The following is a 21452-nucleotide window of genomic DNA, read 5'->3' as shown; positions in this document are numbered from 1 at the left end:
TTGAATGATGATCAGCATATTTGTCATCATCATTACTAAGTTGCAGTAAGTATTTAGTTGTCTTCCTGTCCCATCATTATGGCCCATTCTACACGCTGAGCTTTATTCTTTTTAAAGTCCCGCTGAGCATGAACCCCCATCTTCCCCACTTCTCCATAGGTCGCATATTAAGAACAAGTGAAATAAATAAAACAAGAGCACAGAAAAAAAAAATCAATAAAAAAGAAAAAAATCAATTTAAATAACAGAAGAAAAAAAACTTCAGAAATCCCAGAATGAACCAAAGCATAAATCAGGGCTGGAAATGTGACAGAGAGCGATGCCGGCGCCCCATCTCCTCCTGTTGGGGGAAGCTTTGATGGCTCCTGCAGAGCGGCCTGACCCCGGCAGCACCTCCAGACCCTGGAAACACCGCCAGACCCCAGCAGCACTGCCAGACCCCGGCAGCACCGCCATCCCCTCCTGATTTATACCATTCTTTTAAATTCAATTTGAGAGTTTCGAATTGTTATTTAACCGGTTCCTCTCCAATCGATTGAGACTCTTCCTGGACTGAAGCAGCAGAAGCCGAGCTGCCGCCACAGTGTTACCGAAAATCTACAGAGTTAAGGAGCTTTTCCGCGCAGAATAAAAAGTCGGCAGTATTAGCAAATTCTTGACGCCAAGTTAGGAAAAATTCTGTTCAGCCATTTTTAGGAAATATCCATAAAATCTATGCAATATCAGCTCCCACGATCAAGTGCATCCTTACCATAGTTTTGCTCTTTTTTTAAGTCCACCATGGGCACATTTGTGCAATACAGTATTGCAGTGGACAGACCCTTTAAGTGAATAGGTGCAGATATGGTTTCTTGCACAGTCTGATGGCCATATTAAGGAAATAATTCTCTGGATTGATGGGAATCTGATAGTTTGGACTTCTGTTGGCCATAAAGTGGTGTCCTATTTTAGCAATTACTTTGCAAGGTAGGAATACCCCTTTAATAGTAAAAGGAAGTGGACAGATTGGACCAAGTATCAAACAGCTGAATATCAAGATAACTGCTCTCCTTCTCTCTTTTTTTTTCTCTCTTTCTTTATTTCCAAAAAGACTGGTCTACTCCAGAGCACATAGCGCCACTTTGTATTCCATGGTCACTTATATATATTGAAAATTACTGATCAGTTCTGGAAGAGAAAGATCAATAACACATGTAATACCACATTTGTCCAGCAGTGGCCGCTGCAGGGAAAATGCTAACTCCCAGCTCCCTCCGAGAGCTGATCGCCAGTGATTCTTCATATAAACAGGAGAACGGCCCCTTTAAGAAGTAGTACAGATGCCAGCCTGTGGAGCAGCCAGAAGAGACGCCGGGCCACATTCGGGTGCCAGCTGTGCTGAGCCAAGTCCTTCTCAGTGCAAATTTATCAAACTTGCAAAACAGGTTTATCACATTTAACAGAGATGAGTTTTAAGGTGTCATCTATAATAATCAATTTCAAATCCGCGTCTTTTTTTTATCGTTTTTGCTTTGTCGGACATTTTCTTTCCAGTCTGAAGCTTTGAGTTTAATGATTTTTTTTTTTTCATTTAAGGAGTAAAAAAACTTTTTTTAATTTCTGAATCTATACAGGACGGAGGTTATTAATAGGGAAATATTTACGTGGTGCCAATATGATGGATATGTGGTGTAATGCTTTATTATGCAAGATGATGATTTAAAGGGGGCTGCCAGATTGTACATTTCCTGATAATTTTAGGGATTTTAAATGGTGTCCCATCCTCCCCATCCACCTCCCCCATGAAAAGAGAACTCCTGGCACCCTTCATGGCAGAGGCGTCCAATCACAAACTATGGCAGAGGTCTTGATTATAGTAAGGGCTAAAAGGATCTCAACCTTTTTGGGATCTTCAACGCCCTATAACAGCCACTAATGGTCCAACAACGACTGTCTGTTCAGTAGGTCAATTTTCAGAGACCTCAAAATCTACCCAATAAGGGAAAAATGCATTGACTCTGTGACCATTTTGGGGTCTGCATCACTCCATCCGAGCCACGAATGGCACAATTCCTTCCTGGCACACATCCTGGTTTTCATTATGGCACCAGCTCAGCTATGTTTAGGCTGTAAGATCTTTGGGCACTGGATGGACAATTATGTACGTAGCCACTGCACTGTAGTGATTTTTGGCACTATATGAAAGTATGTTTAATACTTAAAGAGGAACCGGCGTTTAAAGTTTTATTTCATAAGTCAATAGGACTCATGAAAATAAGTAACTTTGTAATATATCTAATCAGAGAAATCTGCTCCTTTCTCTTCCTGGACTGATCCTTCATTCCCCAAATTCTCAATTCATGGGTAAAGTCTGTTTTCAGTAAAGACAGATTTTCCCATTACTGAGATAGGAGATGACAGTTGGTGCTTTTAAAATTCTATGGAGATGAGGGAGTTGCTGGAGACAGACACAGACATTCTGCTGCAAGTTCTCTTGAAACAACAGTTACCGTTGTCCACAGAACTTTAGGAAAACAAAGGGTTATCCTCTATCTCAGTAATGGGAAAATCTGTCTTCACTGAATACAGATTTTACCCATGAATTCCGCATTTTGGAAATTAATGATCAGTCCAGGAAGAGAGAGAAGAGAGAGAAGTGGATTTCTCTGATAAGATATATTACAAAGTTACTATAGTTTTACTAGTAACCTATTAATCTGTCCAGTGACCCAATTGTTAGGGAGACCAGCAATGGCCAATGCTTCATAGGGAAAAAAGTATGCAAATGAGTTGTTTCCAATCAGGAAAAAGAAGATCTTTACTAGTAATCCTAGTATTGTTACATTAAATGGTTCTACATTGACTTCCAGGGTAGTTACCTCCATTAGGTAGGACAGCAGACAGTTTTCTTTCCTTTTAGGAAATACACTGCTCAAAAAATAAAGGGAACACTGAAATAACACATCCTAGATCTGAATGAATGAAATATTCTCATTGAATACTTTGTTCTGTACAAAGATGAATGTGCTGACAACAAAATCACACAAAAATCATCAATGGAAATCAAATTTATTAACCAATGGAGGCCTGGATTTGGAGTCACCGCCAAAATTAAAGTGGAAAAACCCACTACAGGCTGATCCAACTGTGATGTAATGTCCTTAAAACAAGTCAAAATGAGTCTCAGTATTGTGTGTGGCCTCCACGTGCCTGTATGACCTCCCTACAACGCCTGGGCATGCTCCTGATGAGGCTGAGTATTGTGTGTGGCCTCCACGTGCCTGTATGACCTCCCTACAACACCTGGGCATGCTCCTGATGAGGCTCAGTATTGTGTGTGGCCTCCACGTGCCTGTATGACCTCCCTACAACACCTGGGCATGCTCCTGATGAGGCTGAGTATTGTGTGTGGCCTCCACGTGCCTGTATGACCTCCCTACAACGCCTGGGCATGCTCCTGATGAGGCTGAGTATTGTGTGTGGCCTCCACGTGCCTGTATGGCCTCCCTACAACGCCTGGGCATGCTCCTGATGAGGCTGAGTATTGTGTGTGGCCTCCACGTGCCTGTATGACCTCCCTACAACGCCTGGGCATGCTCCTGATGAGGCTGAGTATTGTGTGTGGCCTCCACGTGCCTGTATGACTTCCCTCCAACACCTGGGCATGCTCCTGATGAGGCTCAGTATTGTGTGTGGCCTCCACGTGCCTGTATGACCTCCCTACAACACCTGGGCATGCTCCTGATGAGGTTGTGGATGGTCTCCTGTGGGATCTCCTCCCAGACCTGTACTAAAGCATCCGCCAACTCCTGGACAGTCTGTGGTGCAACGTGACGTTGGTGGATGCAGCGAGACATGATGTCCCAGATGTGCTCATCTGGAGGGCTGTGCAGCCCTCCAAAGAAATGCCACCCCACACCATTACTGACCCACTGCCAAACCGGTCATGCTGAAGGATGTTGCAGGCAGCAGATCGCTCTCCACGGCGTCTCCTGACTCTGTCACGTCTGTCACATGTGCTCAGTGTGAACCTGCTTTCATCTCTGAAGAGCACAGGGCGCCAGTGGCGACTTTGCCAATCCTGGTGTTCTGTGTCAAATGCCAAGCGTCCTGCACGGTGTTGGGCTGTGAGCACAACCCCCATCTGTGGACGTCGGGCCCTCATACCACCCTCATGGAGTTGGTTTCTAACCGTTTGTGCAGACACATGCACATTTGTGGCCTGCTGGAGGTCATTTTGCAGGGCTCTGGCAGTGCTCCTCCTGTTCCTCCTTGCACAAAGGCAGAGATAGCGGTCCTGCTGCTGGGTTGTTGCCCTCCTACGGCCCCCTCCACGTCTCCTGGTGTACTGGCCTGTCTCCTGGTAGCGCCTCCAGCCTCTGGACACTACGCTGACAGACACAGCAAACCTTCTTGCCACAGCTCGCATTGATGTGCCATCCTGGATGAGCTGCACTACCTGAGCAACTTCTGTGGGTTGTAGAGTCCGTCTCATGCTACCACGAGAGTGAAAGCACAACCAACATTCAAAAGTGACCAAAACATTAGCCAGAAAGCATTGGTACTGAGATGTGGTCTGTGGTCCCCACCTGCAGAACCACTCCTTTATTGAGGGTGTCTTGATAATTGCCAATAATTTCCATCTATTGTCTATTCCATTTGCACAACAGCATGTGAAATTGATTGTCAATCAGTGTTGCTTCCTAAGTGGACAGTTTGATTTCGCAGAAGTTTGATTTACTTGGAGTTATATTCTGTTGTTTAAGTGTTCCCTTTATTTTTTTTGAGCAGTGTAACTAATTAGCATCCAGTGGCTCATGGATTGTCTACAGGGGGGCAGATAGCAGTCTGGATGTCTGGGTAGTTTAGGACTAGAGCACTATCAGCCTGTAAGAATCGGTAATACACTGGATGACAGTTTATGTTTTTCCAAGACCAGCAAAAACGCTCCTGGCAGAGCAGGTAATCCTCTCTAAAGATTGCTGGCAGCCGATTGGATGAGTGTGCTGCATATCTAATTGTATCTCTGTAAGTAATTTAAAGAAGAACTGTCACTAAATTAAAAGTAGACAATTTTTCCCTTATCTCATTTCCTTGAGTTCGACGTTTTTAGTTTGTTTTTTTTAAATCGGTCTTATGACTCCCGAGATACAGGCTTCTTTATTTAGTACACATTTTATAGTCTTTTTCAAGAGGGCGTGGCCTATAGGATCCTCTGGGGAGGTGTCTTTAAGCTACTCCGCATAATTAGCCTGGAGCCACGCCCCTTGGCAATGGCCATAACATTTAGCACTGGTCCATATCTCGAAGCTTATGGCCGATTTAAAAAAAAACAAAAAATAGAATACTCAGGGGAACAGCAGAAATTAAATAATAGAAATAACTGCCCATTTATAACCTGGGGAAAGGTTCTTTTTAATGCAAGCTGTATTTGTCCGCAGTGAGCGCCCCCTTGTGGTGTCTGTTGGAATCCAGTATTTTATTATTTACTTGGGTAAAAGGAAGCCCCATGTTTGGCACTGTTTATGTGGGGTACTATGCTGGCACTATTGTTTATTAAAGACGCGCTGTCACCAGGTCAAAAGTGTTCAGTTTTTACTATTATTTTATTCCAGCTTCTCCCCTGACTATTCTGTTTTGTTTTTTTTATATTCCACCATACAGTTCCACAGATATGGAGATTTTTTTATTTAGTCCTACTTTTTATGATCTTTACAAAGGGGGTGTGACTCACAGGGTAATAATACAAAGTAGTTTCAAGACACACCCCCAGAGAAAAAGCCACACCCCCTTGGTAAAGTCCAGAAGAAATAGCACTAAATAAAAAAGGCTCATGTCTCTGGAGCCATATAGCAGATTTAAAAAAAAAATAAAAAAAGCAGAATAATCAGGGTAGCAGCGGGAATAAAATAAATGCAAAAACTGAACATTTAATCTGAGGACAGGTCGTCTTTGAGGGGAACACTGCTGTCACTGTTTATTGGAGTGAGGTTACCAACTTTGACTATGGCCAACTTCTACCCACAGATGAAAGAGGGGGTGACAATCCTAAGGGTCCCCCTACCTCCGTCAACTCAAACATTTTAGCATATTACTATAAGGGTATGTTCACACATTGGGTTTTTTATGCATTTTTCTATGCAATATGCTGCTTTTTTGAAAACTGCAGCAATTCTTTCAACGTTTTTGCATTTTTTTTCACCATAGAAAGCAACGAGAAAGTGCAAAAACAGCTGCAAAAAATGTAACCATGCCTTTTTGCTGTTTTTTTGGTGTGAATTAAACTAATTTTATTAAACATATACCGTAGACAAATAAGAAATATAATCTGCACCAAACAAGCAGCAAAAAAAATACAGCAAAAACGCACCAAGGAAGCAGCAAAACCTCCTTTTTTGTAAGCAGCTTTTATTACTGTCAAGAGAGCAGGTTTTGGTTGCAGAAAAAAAAAAAAGCATAAAAAAGCAACATGTGAACACAGCCTAAAGAGTGAAAACTTTCCATCTCCCTAGATGATAGGTAAAGGGTTAAGCAGCTGGCGCACAGCGCTTGGCGGGAGGAGGCGGCTTTTTTTTTTTTTTGCTGTTACGGCTACATGGTAATTGAATGCATGTTCTACGGCTCCCGTGTATCATCTTTATGGAAATTTGACATTTCAGAAATTCAGTACAAAAGATTGGTCATATTCTGGGGAGGGGGGTAAGGAATTAACGCCTTTCACAGACATGCAGATTACATTATATCCTCACACAAACACATTATCAATTCCATAACCTGTAAAATAAAAAATGCCGCAAACCCCTGCAGCAAGTTCTACAGCACAAGCCATGCAAGAGCAGCAGATCTGAGGCTTCAACTTAAAGGGATCACAGGACATAAGAGGAGGAAGGCCGGGTGTTGTGTAAACTCTTGTGAGGATTAGATGAATGCAGAACATTCATTACTTTACAACTGAGGCAAAAACCTGACATTTACATGGAGGCTGGAATTGGGAAGCAAACACAAGGATATTGAGCAGAGGTCACCGGCCGCAGCATCCCCAGCAGCCCACCCTCAGTATACAGCAAGTGGCAGCAGAAGATCACCTATTGTGTAGACAGGTTTTATGTCAAATAGAGTTTTTAAAAAATGTATAACAAAAAATTCCCTTTAGCCACTAAGCTAAGTACTAGACTCACACGTCCTGTTCTGTGCGGACTGCAACATAGACACAGGCAGCAACAGACTGTCACTGAATTGTATAGGACTTATGGGTATGATCCAATGTGAACAAACGTTATTGTAAAGAGAGGGAGGAGGAGGTGAGCTGTGACATCACTTATTGTGAATGGTGGATCCTGTGTTATTTACTGTATACACAGTTATATGGAAAAGTTTGGGCACCCCTATTAATCTTAAGCTTAATGTTTTATAAAATTTGGTGTTTTTGCAACAGCTATTTCAGTTTGATCTATGTAATAACTGTTGGACACAGTAATGTTTCTGCCTTCAAATGAGGTTTATTGTACTAACAGAAAATGTGCAATCTGCATTCAAACAAAATTTGACAGGTGCATAAGTATGGGCACCTCACCAGAAAAGTGACATTAATATTTACTAGATCCTCCTTTTGCAAAAATAACAGCCTCTAGTCGCTTCCTGTAGCTTTTAATGAGTTCCTGGATCCTGGATGAAGGTATTTCTGACCATTCCTCTTTACAAAACAATTCCAGTTCAGTTAAGTTTGATGGTCGCAGAGCATGGACAGCCCTCTTCAAATGATCCCACAGATGTTCAATGATATTCAGGTCTGGGGACTGGGATGGCCATTCCAGAACATTGTAATTGTTCCTCTGCATGAATGCCTGAGTAGATTTGGAGCGGTGTTTTGGATCATTGTCTTGCTGAAAGATCCATCCCCTGCGTAACTTCAACTTTATCACTGATTCTAGAACATTATTGTCAAGAATCTGCTGATACTGAGTGGAATCCATGCGTCCCTCAACTTTAACAAGATTCCCGGTGCCGGCATTGGCCACACAGCCCCAAAGCACGATGGAACCTGCACCAAATTTTACTGTGGGTAGCAAGTGTTTTTCTTGGAATGCTATGTTTTTTTGCCACCATGCATAACGCCTTTTTGTATGACCAAACAACTCAATCTTGGTTTCATCAGTCCACAGGACCTTCTTCCAAAAAGAAATTGGCTTCTCCAAATGTGCTTTTGCATACCTCAGCCGACTGTTTGTGGCGTGCTTGCAGAAACGGTTCTTTCGCATCACTCTCCCATACAGCTTCTCCTTGTGCAAAGTGCGTTGTATAGTTGACCGATGCACAGTGACACCATCTGCAGCAAGTTGATGCTGCAGGTCTCTAGAGGTGGTCTGAGGATTGTCCTTGACTGATCTCACCATTCTTCTTCTCTGCCTTTCTGATGTTTTTCTTGGCCTGCCACTTCTGGCCTTAACAAGAACTGTCCCTGTGTTCTTCCAGTTCCTTACTATGTTCCTCACAGTGGAAACTGACAGGTTAAATCTCTGAGACAGCTTTTTGTATCCTTCCCCTGAACAACTATGTTGAATAATCTTTGTTTTCAGATCATTTGACAGTTGTTTTGAGGAGCCCATGATGCCACTCTTCAGAGGAGATTCAAACAGGAGAACAACTTGCAAGTGGCCACTTTAAGTAGCTTTTCTCGTGATTGCATACACCTGGCTATGAAGTTCAAAGCTCAATGAGGTTACAAAACCAAAAAAAGTGCTTTAGTAAGTCAGTAAAAAGTAGGTAGGAGTATTTAAAACAAGAAAATGATAAGGGTGCCCATACTTATGCACCTGTCAAATTTTGTTTGAATGCAGATTGCACATTTTCTGTTAGTACAATAAACCTCATTTCAAGGCAGAAACATTACTGTGTCCAACAGTTATTACATATAAATAGCTGTTGCAAAAACACCAATTTTTATAAAACATTAAGCTTAAGATTAATAGGGGTGCCCAAACTTTTTCATATAACTGTAGAGGTGTTATCACTCATTGTACAGGAGGAGGAGGAGGTGAGTTGTGACATCACCTATTGTGAATGGTGGATCCTGTGTTATCAACTGTATATAGAGATGTTATCACTCATTGTACAGGAGGAGGAGGAGGAGAGCTGTGACATCACCTATTGTGAATGGTGGATCTTGTGTTATTTACTGTATATAGAGGTGTTATCAGTCATTGTACAGGAGGAGGAGGTGAGCTGTGACATCACCTATTGTGAATGATGGATCCTGTGTTATCTACTGTATATAGAGGTGTTATCATTATCAGTCATTGTGCAGGAGGAGGAAGTGAGCTGTGACATCACCTATTGTGAATGGTGGATCCTGTGTTATCGACTGTATATAGAGATGTTATCACTCATTGTACAAGAGGAGGAGGAGGTGAGCTGTGACATCACCTATTGTGATTGGTGGATCCTGTGTTATCTACTGTATATAGAGGTGTTATCAGTCATTGTAAAGGAGGAGGAGGAGGTGAGTTGTGACATCACCTATTGTGATTGGTGGATCCTGTGTTATCTACTGTATATAGAGGTGTTATCAGTCATTGTACAGGAGGAGGAGGTGAGCTGTGAATCACCTATTGGGAATGGTGGATCCTGTGTTATCTACTGTATATAGAGGTGTTATCAGTCATTGTAAAGGAGGAGGAGGAGGTGAGTTGTGACATCACCTATTGTGATTGGTGGATCCTGTGTTATATACTGTATATAGAGGTGTTATCAGTCATTGCACAGGAGGGGGAGGTGAGCTGTGAATCACCTATTGGGAATGGTGGATCCTGTGTTATCTACTGTATATAGAGGTGTTATCAGTCATTGTACAGGAGGAGGAGGTGAGCTGTGACATCACCTATTGTGAATGGTGGATTCTGTGTTATCTACAGTATATAGAGGTGATATCAGTCATTGTACAGGAGAAGGAGGTGAGCTGTGACATCACCTATTGTGAACGGTGGGTCCTGTGTTATCTGCTGTATATACAGTGGGTACGGAAAGTATTCAGACCCATTTAGATTTTTCACTCTTTGTTTCATTGCAGCCATTTGGTAAATTCTAAAAAGTTCATTTTTTTCTCATTAAAGTCCACTCCACACCCCATCTTCACTGAAAAAAACCCAGAAATGTAGAAATTTTTGCAAATTTATTAAAAAAGAAAAACTGAAATATCACATGGTCAAAAGTATTCAGACCCTTTGCTCAGACACTCATATTTAAGTCACATGCTGTCCATTTCCTTGTGATCCTCCTTGAGATGGTTCTACTCCTTCATTGGAGTCCAGCTGTGTTTAATTAAACTGATAGGACTTGATTTGGAAAGGCACACACCTGTCTATATAAGACCTCACAGCTCACAGTGCATGTCAGACCAAATGAGAATCATGAGCTCAAAAGAACTGCCCAAGGAGCTCAGAGACAGAATTGTGGAAAGGCACAGATCTGGCCAAGGTTACAAAAGAATTTCTGCATTACTCAAGGTTCCTAAGAACACAGTGGCCTCCATAATTCTTAAATGAAAGAAGTTTGGGACCACCAGAAGTCTCACCAGACCTGGCCATCCAGCCAAACTGAGCAATCGTGGGAGAGGAACCTTGGTGAGAGAGGTAAAGAAGAAACCCCAAGATCACTGTGGCTGAGCTCCAGAGATCTAGTAGGGAGATGGGAGAAAGTTCCACAAAGTCAACTATCACTGCAGCCCTCCACCAGTCAGGCCTTTATGGCACAGTGACCCGATGGAAGCCTCTCCTCAGTGCAAGACATATGAAGGCCTGCATAGAGTTTGCTCAAAAACACATGAAGGACTCCCAGACTATGAAAAATAAGATTCTCTGGTCTGATGAGACGAAGATAGAACTTTTTGGTGATAATTCTAAGCGGTATGTGTGGAGAAAACAAGACACTGCTCATCACCTGCCCAATACAATCCCAACAGTCAAACATGGTGGTGGCAGCATCATGCTATGGGGGTGTTTTTCAGCTGCAGGGACAGGACGACTGGTTGCAATTGGAGGAAACATGAATGCGGCCAAGTACAGAGATATCCTGGATGAAAACCTCTTCCAGAGAGCTCTGGACCTCAGACTTGGCTGACGGTTCACCTTCCAACAAGACAATGACCCTAAGCAGACAGCTAAAATAACAAAGGAGTGGCTTCAGAACAACTCTGTGACCATTCTTGACTGGCCCAGCCAGAGCCCTGACCTAAACCCAATTGAGCATCTCTGGAGAGACCTGAAAATGGCAGCCCACCAACGTTCACCATCCAACCTGACGGAACTGGAGAGGATCTGCAAGGAATAATGGCAGAGGATCCCCAAATCCAGGTGTGAAAAACTTGTTGCATCATTCCCAAGAAGACTCATGGCTGTACTAGCTCAAAAGGGGGCTTCTACTCAATACCGAGCAGAGGGTCTGAATACTTATGACCATGGGATATTTCAGTTTTTCTTTTTTAATAAATTTGCAAAAATTTCTACATTTCTGGTTTTTTTCAGTCAAGATGGGGTGCAGAGTGGACTTTAATGAGAAAAAATGAACTTTTTAGAATTTACCAAATGGCTGCAATGAAACAAAGAGTGAGAAATGTAAAGGGGTCTGAATACTTTCCGTACCCACTGTAGAGGTGTTATCAGTCATTGTACAGGAGGAGGAGGTGAACTGTAACATCACCTATTGTGAATAGTGGATTATGTGTTATCCACTGTATATTTCCTTTTAGGGCAAAGATAATTTGCTTCCAGTGACCCATGAACTCTATAAGAATAGTAGATAGTGGTTCACTCGTCCAATGAATATGTAAAAAAATGTGTGATAGATTTAGGTCCTTCCAATGGGATCTGCTTCTATCTTAAAAGTGGGGCAGTGGACCACAGACCTCATCACTAATAGTGGCACATCAGGACATTTTTCTTGATACCCTCACATTCGCACATACCAGTCCAATATGTTCAGGAATTCTCCCGATTCTCTTGCTTTGTAATTAGACATTCATACTTTTTGAGTGGGTGGATTCTTTTTGTTGGTATTCTGCCAGCATTATAAGTTCTAGCACTTTCTTTCTCTCAATTCCCAGCACACATTGCACTTTGTAGGATTTTTTGGAGGTAAATCAACGTAATTATTTAAAAAAATATATGGTTTGCAGATTTCTTATTCATCACATTATCAAACTAGATCAAATCTTAGCGTTCAGGGACCATTTCAGAACTCTATGACTATGGGCCATGATGGATATTGTGGTTGTTCAGTATCGGGAGGATCGCAGATTCCATCACAGATTTTCCTGGTTTGTCTTCACAGCTCAGCTCTCACAGGAGACCAATACCGTCAGGCAGCATCACCCCTTAAAAAATAAACTATCCCCATAAAATATATATTGTCAGGAAATGTAGATGATAAATAATATAGACACAATCATTTTTTCTCAGATGCTTCTAAGAGCTCATCTTCACGGGTTTACTCTGTCCTGAGCTCAGCAGCAGAGGTAATGCAGATTTACAAGGCGCTCGATAAAGAGGGAGAAAATTCACCTGAAAAATACAAAATATATGGAAAAATGCAACGAGAAAGCAGTAATGTCCGACTACAAACTGCAAAAAGCCAACACATAGGGGTACAGGAATATGGATGGAGCCATAGAAGCCAACGAGATAGGTCGTGGCTGACGAATGACTCAAATGATGAAATTCGTTAGTTCTAGGTCTGAAAAATGCAGTGGACTTTCTGCATTGATGAGGAGCAGCCGATGTGCGGACATGACCAGATCACAGGTGGCATCGTTTTCCAACCCATTTTCCATATGGAATCACACGACTTCAGAATTTCAGCCTTCAAGCCCATCACTGGGAACGAGCTAGATCCATTTTGAAGACGCCCTATAAGTGGTTGTAAACTTTGGACACCAACTTCTCGAGTTGATCTCAGCATCGAGGACACTTGGATGTGTTAGTCCTCTCTTAGGGAGAAGGAAGATCACAAACATGGAGAGCGCAGGTGAGTCAAAAATGTCATCAATGACCACGATTTCCATTACTTTACTAAAGTCTTTGAAGATCTCCATTGCGAGAGGAGGATTTTGGCCATAGTTTTATGCTTTACCCCCAATTAGTTTTGCAAATTGGGGATTTAAACATGAATACAGTGGGGAAAATAAGTATTTGATACACTGCCGATTTTACAAGTTTTCCCACCTACAAAGAATGGGGAGGTCTGTAATGTTTATCATAGGTCACTTCACCTGTGAGAGGCTGAATCTAAAAAAAATCCAGAAAATCACATTGTATGATTTTTACATAATTAATTTGCATTTTATTGCATGAAATAAGTATTTGATACAATATAAAAACAGAACTTAATATTTGGCCCAGAAACCTTTGTTACAATTACAGAGGTCAGACATTTCCTGTAGTTCTTGATCAGGTTTGCACGCACTGCAGCAGGGATTTTGGCCCCTTCCTCCATACAGATCTTCTCCAGATCTTACAGATTTCGGGGCTGTCGTTGGGCAACATTGAGTTTCAACTCCCTCCAAAGATTTTCTATTGGGTTCAGGTCTGGAGACTGGCTAGGCCACTCCAGGACCTTGAAATGCTTCTTACGGAGCCCCTCCTTAGTTGCCCTGGCTGTGTGTTTTGGGTCATTGTCTTGCTGGAAGTCCCAGCCACAACCCATCTTCAATGCTCTTACTGAGGGAAGGAGGTTGTTAGCCAAAAATCTCACCATACATGACCCCATCTATCCTCCCTTCAATACAGTACAGACATCCAATCTCCTTTGCAGAAAAGTACCCCCAAAGTATGATGTTTCCCCCACCATGCTTCATGGTTGGGATGGTTTTCTTGGGATTGTACTCATGCTTCTTCCTCCAAACATGGCGAGTGGAGTTGATACCAAAAAGTTCTCTTTTGGTCTCATCTGGTCACATGACCTTCTCCCATGCCTCCTCTGGATCATCTAGATGGTAAATGACAAACTTTAAGAGGGCCTAGACATGTGCTGGCGTGAGCAGGGGGATCTTGCGTGCCATGCAGGATTTTAATCCATGATGGCGTAGTGTGTTACTGATGGTAATGTTTGAGACTGTGGTCCCAGCTCTCTTCAGGTCATTGACCAGGTCCTCCCGTGTAGTTCTGGGCTGATTCCTGACCCTTCTCAGAATCATCCTTACCCCACGAGGCGAGATCATGGAGCCCCAAACCGAGGAAGATTGACCGTCATCTTGTGTTTCTTCCATTTTCTAATAATTGTACCAACAGTTGTTGCCTTCTCACCAAGCTGCTTGCCTATTGTCCTGTAGCCCATCCCAGCCTTGTGCAGGTCTACAATTTTGTCCCTGGTGTCCTTAGACAGCTCTTTAGTCTTGGCCATGGTGGAGAGGTTGGAGTGTGATTGAGTGATTGATTGATTGTGTGGACAGGAGTCATTTATACTGGTAAAGAGTTCAAACAGGTGCAATTAATACAGGTAATGAGTGCAGCGTAGGAGGGCTTCTTAACGAAAACCTAACAGGTCTGTGAGCGCCAGAATTCTTGCTGGTTGGTCGGTGATCAAACACTTATTTCATGCAATAAAATGCAATTTATTTATTTAAAAATCACACAGGTGAAGTGTACCTACGATAAAAATTACAGACCTTTCCATTCTTTGTAGGTGGGAAAAGTTGCAAAATCATCAGTGTATCAAATACTTATTTTCCCCTCTGTATGTACAGATATTGCTTTCATAGGTCATTGACTTATGTCCCTGAAGAACGAAAGGATTGGGCATTTTGAAATGCAACATGTCGGATACTTCTTTCCTCCAGTATCTGCCATTGGATGACACCGCCATATGCATAGATTGTCGACTGTTCTTGCCAAACTCTTCAGGTTCAGTCGACACATATCTCGTGTGTATGGCCATCTCATGCTTACATATATTTTTTTAAAGATTGGGGTTACTCACTAGGAAACATTTGGGCAATGAAAGACATGGAAAAGAAGAACATTTTTGGTGGAAATTAGTGAATCTGCAAAAGTTGTAATGCGCAGATTCGCTAAAATTTGTGCAGGAAATTTGATTTTCTACAGATCCCAGAACATAATAAGGTAAAAGGAAAAAAACTAAAATAAATTATATGCCCCTTACCTTGCTCCAGTCCAGCTGTCTTCTTCAGTCTGGTTTTCACTGAGCCATTGTTGGCATCTTCCGGCCATATTCCAGGTGTTCAGCATCTTTAGGGTGATGTCTTGCGGAAAAGGAAGACCACATGTCACGGGTGTGTCAGAGGTGACAGACAGTCGCTCTGCAGTGGTTTGCAGGAGATCTCCATGTTTTGGCAATGCAGACAGCTGCCTAGATAGGAGGCTGTGTTTAGGACCCAGCGACTACCTCCCTTTAGTCTGGGTGTATATATACCTGGTGTGTCTAGGTGGGCATCGCCGGTTATACTCATTTCTACTTGGTACTTGGGTGAAGTAGCATCACGTCCTCTCTGGAGTCTTGAGGCCGTGTGCCCTGTTGGAGTTTCTTCTAAAGCTAAGTTATTATTCCCCTTTGTTTTCTTCCCCTTTTGTCTTTAGAGTGGTAGTGGAGGTTAACTAGTGCTCATCTCCTTCCACCCCCAGCTATAGACTTACGCCAGGGATAGTAGGGCGAGGCACGTGATCGGCGACAGCTGCATGGGCTGTATAGGGATGTTAGGGGGAGGCAGGGTGACTCTAATCCAGATTAGGAGGTCACCTCTTCCCCCCTTTCCCTAGTGTCTGGGCTCCCTTTCCCCTCTGTGTTGCACTCTCACATGGCGTGACTCTCTGTGTTGCACTAACACCTGGCGTGACACCAGACTGCAGAAGATGACTGGAACAGAGTGGGGTTGCATGGTGGGACAAGTAACGGCTGGGTGAGTATAATATTGTTTATAGCCCTTTCCTGGCCCTTTATTTGCTCGATTTGCTTCTCGGAAAATTCAAATTTAATCAGATTTTTTTTTGTAAAATTGGAGGTGAAATCTACCCCTCAGCAAAAACCATGTCCCCAATGATAGGTTTCGCCACCTAAAACTGAAGGGTCAGAGCATCTGTTTTCCTCCTACGACTCTTGGGTTGATTTACCGGCTCCATGCTTGATCACTTTACATGAGAGTCCTTCAGCTAGGACAAAGGATATGTGACCACTATCCAAGGGCCAATAGCAGCCACATGGTCCCCCTCCATTGGACGGCACAATCTTTCCATGGTCAGATGAAGCCCCCTGCAGTCACAGTCCCATTCTCCTCCTCCCCTGGCATGTCGGAGCTCAGGGAAGATTTGCCGCCCTCCGCACCTTCCTTCCACAGCTCCCGGTGGATTTGATTTGCAGTTTTGCACAGGTGATAAATATGCCACAAATGAGACGATTATATTTTTGAAACTGTCAGTAAAACAATTTCTAATTAAGACAGAGTATGAGAAAGGACATAATTAACAGAAGTCTGCAGATGGTAAAAGGTTTTCACAGTTCTTGGAATGTTCTCCAGCGCTGGAGGAAGACTTAGCAGACTGTCTTCTTCCTACTGCCAAACATTCAGTCATATTCCTTTTGCTGCAGGGAAGGGACTGCAAGTACCAGAAGAATGGTGATGTGCGCAGCCTGGCAGCCGCCCATACGATCCAGTCTCTGCATCTGTATTTGTGCCCTGGAGGCAGAAAGCCTAAAATACCTCCCTGCAGGTGATCTAATGCCCTGGATTAGTCGGGTGTTGGGCCGCTTGTAATGTGGTTCTAGGAAGATTGGAGTCAGACCAAGATGGAAGCAATCAAGGTGCCTTAAGAATGAGGACATGCCTATAAGTGGATGACCCCACTAACAAAAATCTGTTATTTCTGGTCTTTCTACAATTTCCTAGATTGAGTGAATCAATGAATGGAGTTGATGACATTTCCTTAACCGAGTGTGATTGTGATTTTCTGTTTTCCGCAAATGCAAAATCAGCCACAAATCCACAGAAGTTCTGCTGTGGGCTCTGAGGGCTCTTACTTCTCTTCTCCTCCCTTCTCCTAGTAATAGAGAAATATGACAAGCCAGAGAGGAGGGAAAGCATTCATTTTATTAGAGAGGGCAGCTGTCTCGGGTTGTAGATAGGGAGGAAAGTACATGATCCTTCACGAGCTCTAGAAGAGGAAGTTACTCCAGGAATGAAGTTGTGCTGATACATGAGAGCTAGTGACGTCAGCACCTAGATATGTACTCGTAGATCTCTCACTACTATTTTCATGTCTCAGAGAGAATTTTTTTTTATCTTGCTATGGGGTTGTCACTGTGAGGTGGGTCTGTGGCTGGACTGTTAATAGGACATTGTGGCTGTACTGGTAATTGGACATTTTGGCTTCACTGTGAAGGGGCATTGCAGCTGCACAGGTTACGAGACATTGGGACATAGTGGCTGCACTGTTATGGGAGTATTGTGGACAAACTGTTAATGAGGACATTGTGGTTGCTCTGATAATGTGGATATTGTAGCTGCACTGTTACATTGGGTCTATACTGTTAATTGGGACATTGTGGCTATACTTTTATGTTATGGGGCAATGTGGCTGCACTGTTAATGAGACATTGTGTCTGCACTGTTAATGGGACATTGTGGCTGTATTGTTAATGGGACATTGTGGCTGCATTGTTAATGGGACATTGTGGCTGCACTGTTAATGGGACATTGTGGCTGTATTGTTAATGGGACATTGTGGCTGCACTGTTAATGGGACATTGTGGCTGCACTGTTAATGGGACACTGTGGCTGTATTGTTAATGGGACACTGTGGCTGTATTGGTAATGGGACACTGTGGCTGTATTGTTAATGGGACATTGTGGCTGTATTGTTAATGGGACATTGTGGCTGCATTGTTAATGGGACATTGTGGCTGCACTGTTAATGGGACATTGTGGCTGTATTGTTAATGGGACACTGTGGCTGTATTGTTAATGGGACATTGTGACTGCATTGTTAATGGGACATTGTGGCTGCACTGTTAATGGGACATTGTGGCTGTGTTGTTAATGGGACACTGTGGCTGTATTGTTAATGGGACATTGTGGCTGCACTGTTATGGGGCAATGTGGCTACATTGTTAATGGGACATTGTGGCTGCACTGTTAATGGGACATTGTGGCTGTATTGTTAATGGGACACTGTGGCTGCACTGTTAATGGGACATTGTGACTGCACTGTTAATGGGACATTGTGTCTGCACTGTTAATGGGACATTGTGGCTGCACTGTTATGGGGCAATGTGGCTGCATTGTTAATGGGACATTGTGGCTGCACTGTTAATGGGACATTGTGGCTGCACTGTTAATGGGACATTGTGGCTGTATTGTTAATGGGACATTGTGGCTGCACTGTTAATGGGACATTGTGGCTGCACTGTTAATGGGACATTGTGGCTGCACTGTTAATGGGACATTGTGGCTGCACTGTTAATGGGACATTGTGGCTGCATTGTTAATGGGACATTGTGGCTGCACTGTTAATGGGACATTGTGGCTGCACTGTTAATGGGACATTGTGGCTGCACTGTTAATGGGACATTGTGGCTGCACTGTTAATGGGACATTGTGGCTGTATTGTTAATGGGACATTGTGGCTGCACTGTTAATGGGACATTGTGGCTGCACTGTTAATGGGACATTGTGGCTGTATTGTTAATGGGACATTGTGACTGCACTGTTAATGGGACATTGTGGCTGCACTGTTAATGGGACATTGTGGCTGCACTGTTAATGGGACATTGTGGCTGTATAGTTAATGGGACATTGTGTCTGCACTGTTATGGGGCAATGTGGCTGTATTGTTAATGGGACATTGTGGCTGTATTGTTAATGAGACATTGTGGCTGTATTGTTAATGGGACATTGTGGCTGTATTGTTAATGGGGCAATGTGGCTGCACTGTTAATGGGACATTGTGGCTGCACTGTTAATGGGACATTGTGGCTGCACTGTTAATGGAACATTGTGGCTGTATTGTTAATGGGACATTGTGGCTGCACTGTTAATGGGACATTGTGGCTGCACTGTTAATGGGACATTGCTGCTGTATTGTTAATGGGACATTGTGGCTGTATTGTTAATGGGACATTGTTGCTGCACTGTTAATGGGACATTGTGCCTGTATTGTTAATGGGACATTGTGACTGCACTGTTAATGGGACATTGTGGCTGCACTGTTAATGGGACACTGTGGCTGCACTGTTAATGGAACATTGTGGCTGTATTGTTAATGGGACATTGTGGCTGCACTGTTAATGGGACATTGTGGCTGTATTGTTAATGGGACATTGTGGCTGCACTGTTAATGGGACATTGTGCCTGTATTGTTAATGGGACATTGTGGCTGCACTGTTAATGGGACATTGTGGCTGTATTGTTAATGGGACATTGTGGCTGCACTGTTAATGGGACATTGTGACTGCACTGTTAATGGGACATTGTGGCTGTATTGTTAATGGGACATTGTGGCTGCACTGTTAATGGGACATTGTGGCTGTATTGTTAATGGGACATTGTAGCTTCACTGTTAATGGGACATTGTGGCTGTATTGTTAATGGGACACTGGCTGCACTGTTAATGGGACATTGTGACTGCACTGTTAATGGGACATTGTGGCTGTATTGTTAATGGGACATTGTGGCTGCACTGTTAATGGGACATTGTGCCTGTATTGTTAATGGGACATTGTGGCTGTATTGTTAATGGGACATTGTTGCTGCACTGTTAATGGGACATTGTGGCTGCACTGTTAATGGGACATTGTGGCTGCACTGTTAATGGGACATTGTGGCTGCACTGTTAATGGGACACTGTGGCTGCACTGTTAATGGGACATTGTGACTGCACTGTTAATGGGACATTGTGGCTGTATTGTTAATGGGACATTGTGGCTGCACTGTTAATGGGACATTGTGGCTGTATTGTTAATGGGACATTGTAGCTTCACTGTTAATGGGACATTGTGGCTGTATTGTTAATGGGACATTGTGGCTGCACTGTTAATGGGACATTGTGGCTGCACTGTTAATGGAACATTGTGACTGCACTGTTAATGGGACATTGTGGCTGCACTGTTAATGGGACATTGTGACTGCACTGTTAATGGGACATTGTGGCTGTATTGTTAATGGGACATTGTGGTTGCACTGTTATGGGGCAATGTGGCTGCACTGTTAATGGGACATTGTGGCTACACTGTTAATGGGACATTGTGGCTGCACTGTTAATGGGACATTGTGACTGCACTGTTAATGGGACATTGTGGCTGCACTGTTAATGGGACATTGTGACTGCACTGTTAATGGGACATTGTGGCTGTATTGTTAATGGGACATTGTGGCTGTATTGTTAATGGGACATTGTGGCTGTATTGTTAATGGGACATTGTGGCTGCACTGTTAATGGGACATTGTGACTGCACTGTTAATGGGACATTGTGGCTGCACTGTTAATGGGACATTGTGGCTGCACTGTTAATGGGACATTGTGGCTGTATTGTTAATGGGACATTGTGGCTGCACTGTTAATGGGACATTGTGGCTACACTGTTAATGGGACATTGTGGCTGTATTGTTAATGGGACATTGTGGCTGCACTGTTAATGGGACATTGTGGCTGCACTGTTAATGGGACATTGTTGCTGCACTGTTAATGGGACATTGTGGCTACACTGTTACTGGGACATTGTGGCTGTATTGTTAATGGGACATTGTGGCTGCACTGTTAATGGGACATTGTGGCTGCACTTTTAATGGGACATTGTGGCTGTATTGTTAATGGGACATTTTGGCTGCACTGTTAATGGGACATTGTGGCTTCACTGTTAATGGGACATTGTGGCTGTATTGTTAATGGAACATTGTGGCTGCATTGTTAATGGGACATTGTGGCTGCACTGTTAATGGGACATTGTGGCTGTATTGTTAATGGGACATTGTGGCTGTATTGTTAATGGGACATTGTGGCTGTATTGTTAATGGGACATTGTGGTTGCACTGTTATGGGGCAATGTGGCTGCACTGTTAATGGGACATTGTGACTGCACTGTTAATGGGACATTGTGGCTGCACTGTTAATGGGACATTGTGACTGCACTGTTAATGGGACATTGTGGCTGCACTGTTAATGGGACATTGTGGCTGTATTGTAAATGGGACATTGTGGCTGCATTGTTAATGGGACATTGTGGCTGCACTGTTAATGGGACATTGTGGCTGTATTGTAAATGGGACATTGTGGCTGCACTGTTAATGGGACATTGTGGCTGTATTGTTAATGGGACATTGTGGCTGTATTGTTAATGGGACATTGTGGCTGTATTGTTAATGGGACATTGTGGCATCACTGTTAATGGGACATTGTGGCTACACTGTTAATGGGACATTGTGGCTGCACTGTTAATGGGACATTGTGACTGCACTGTTAATGGGACATTGTGGCTGC

The sequence above is a fragment of the Phyllobates terribilis genome, unplaced genomic scaffold (assembly GCF_046119375.1).
Source record: "Phyllobates terribilis strain yellow unplaced genomic scaffold, ASM4611937v1 Scaffold_9__5_contigs__length_417890890, whole genome shotgun sequence".
NCBI lineage: Eukaryota > Metazoa > Chordata > Amphibia > Anura > Dendrobatidae > Phyllobates > Phyllobates terribilis.
The sequence above is the reverse complement of the archived record's forward strand: the minus strand, read 5'-3'. Positions refer to the sequence as shown.